At 60.3% G+C, this 2551-nt stretch overlaps 1 protein-coding gene across 1 annotated transcript in view; it reads left to right on the plus strand.

Moving 5' to 3' along the window:
- Positions 1-2551, plus strand: part of LOC115272700 (extensin-like) — a 16292-nt gene that overhangs the window by 12934 nt on the left and 807 nt on the right. The gene's annotated exons all lie outside the window — the stretch shown is intronic.

The following is a 2551-nucleotide window of genomic DNA, read 5'->3' on the forward strand; positions in this document are numbered from 1 at the left end:
AGTCCCCAATTCGCCGCCACCAGGAACACCACTATGTCAGGGAGCATCTCCTTTTCCTTCCTCCCCACCCTCCGCCTGCCAGGGCTAACGGCTTCCCGGACCAGTAGGGGCCTGTAAAGAGGACGCGGAGGGCAGAGCCCCTCCCTCAAGCGAACGTCAGCTCCTAATCAGTAGATCCTCAGGTGAAGACCCGGACCCGGACCCGAGGTTCCTATCAGAGAGCCCACCTCCCGCAGAAAGCAAGCCAGAGGCCCTCCCATCCCTGAGGCCTCGCGGAAGGAGCCCCAGGCCACAGACTCTCCACACTGTTCCCAGTTTAGGTAAACCAGTAGGAGGAGCCAACCTGTGAGCTAGAAACCCTCTTCCCCGCCGACACAAGCAGCAGGGCAGGGCTCTGACAGAGGCAGCGTGGGGACCCCGAGGCGGAGAGCACCGTGTGGACGCTGACGGAAGGGGGGGTGGGGGGGGCTCCAGCACATATGTGCTCCCTGCTGCTTCAAGCCCTAGCCGCCTCAGACGGCGGGGGCTCCTGACCCAGGCCAGGCCCCTCCCTGTGTCCTTCCCTTCCCTGGGCGAGGCTCCGCCCTCTCCCCTCTGGACCTGACTGTCCTGAGCAGAACTCAGCCCCCCAAGTGGCAGCCCGCGTGCTCAGGAGCAGAGCTGTCACCCTCACCCAACTTCCGGAGGCAGCAACAAGGAGCAAAGTGGACACATACAAAACCCACACACAATCACGTATGTGTGCGAGTATGATTGTATGACGTGTGCTTCATGGGTGCATGTATCACGTATGACACGCACATACGCACATGAAGAAGTGCGTATATCATTAAATGTTTTAATTGAGCATTTACTATGTGACAGGTAAGTAACAGTATCGGCCACACTTCATGAATGGAGAAATTGGGGTTCAGAAACCCTAAGTAACATGTCCAAGGTCACATGGCTATTATGATGGAGAAGAATATGAACCTACATGGTCTGTCTCTAAACTCTCTGAACCCTAAACCGTCCAGTACACACTTTTCAAAGATTCCACCAAAATGGGGCTGATGGGGGAGGAGATGGCTGCCGAGCCAAGATATGCTAGAACGCTCCTCTCCCCACTCTGCATGGGGAGGGCGGCTGCTGCCCAGCCCAGGGCCAGACTCACCCCTCCTGTCTTCTGCACCCCCGGGGGCGGAGCAGGTGGATGGAAGCCAGCCCACCAGCACAGACTCCCTCACCCAGTGCTCCCTGCCTTCTCTGCCCCCGCATCCATGCTCAGAGAGAGGGGACCGAGCTAGAGCAGGGGAGGGAAAGGTCCCCGTCTAGTTCTCACTTCCCCACCTGCAGAGCTGCGCCCATCCCCCCTTCCAGCTTGCGTCTGCACAGTTCAAAGTCACCTTGCCAGTGTCTCCCGTGCCCGGGAAGGCAGCCAGGGGAAGAGAAGCAGATGGGCGGCCGACATGGGCCGCGTGTCTACAGCCAGCCCAGGGGAGGGGTCAGGGGAGGCTGATCTACCCTGGAGCCTGGAGTCTGGGGCTACGGCCAGGGCTGAAGGGAGGGCCAGGGGTGGGCCCATGACCTCAGCCCGTCCCTGGAACTGGGTGCCTCTGGGCCAGTCTGCAGGTCTGGTGGGCCACAGAGGGAGCACCTGACACCTGACGGGGGTGTGATCTCACGCTTGCAGCCACAATGTTCCCAGGGAGAGAGCTTCATTCCAAAGGAAGCCTCGCCAGTTGTGGGGTGTCGGTTTCCTGGGAACTGAGAAAACAGCTCAGCCAGCAGGGGGAAGGAAGGGGGCCCCTGGGATCTGCCTCCTCTGGTTCTCTGCAGGGGTGCAGCAGGACCAAGGGAGCTGCCCCCAGATCTCTCCCTGCCACTTAATGACTAGGAAAAAATCAGTCCACTTCTCTAAATAAAATGCGCAAGAGGTGACATAGCTGGCACTCACCAGATGTTAGCTTCCTCTCCCTTTCCCCTCCCGCCCCTTCCCAAGGAGTCTTGCCGAGGCTGGGGGCAAAGCACCTCTCTCCCTTCCTGGGTGGCAAGTCCCCTTCCAGGCACCGCCCCTGGCTGGCAGCGGTGGGGAGGAGGGGTACTTGGGAAACTGATGAACTGCCCTGGAAGTCCTGATGAACACTGGGATGGGGGTACTGGAGAGTTCTGGAATTTCTGAGTGCCAGGCTGTACTGGGATCCTACGAGAAAGACACTGGGGCACGGTGAGACAGCAACGGGAGTTGCTGGGGACACCCTGGAAGGTTACTGAGACACTCTGGGCTGTCCCGGGGGGGTAAAGGCACACCGGGATTTCAGAGGGCATCGTGCCAACCGGGCACCTTTGGAGATAATGAGGAGCTCTCTGTGGGGCATGAGGCAATGAGGCAGTCCCTATGGGGCACGCCTGGTTCCACTAAGTGCGGCAGTCTAGGCTCCCTTCTCTTGCCTGGGGGCACGGGTGGGCCGGGGTGCCGCAGGACCCCACTGCCCTGGAAGAGGGAGTCAGCAACCCTATGAGCAGCAGCCCCCAGAGGGAGCTTCCCCGGCGTGGAGGCTGCCTCAGGGGG

The sequence above is a fragment of the Suricata suricatta genome, chromosome 11 (assembly GCF_006229205.1).
Source record: "Suricata suricatta isolate VVHF042 chromosome 11, meerkat_22Aug2017_6uvM2_HiC, whole genome shotgun sequence".
NCBI lineage: Eukaryota > Metazoa > Chordata > Mammalia > Carnivora > Herpestidae > Suricata > Suricata suricatta.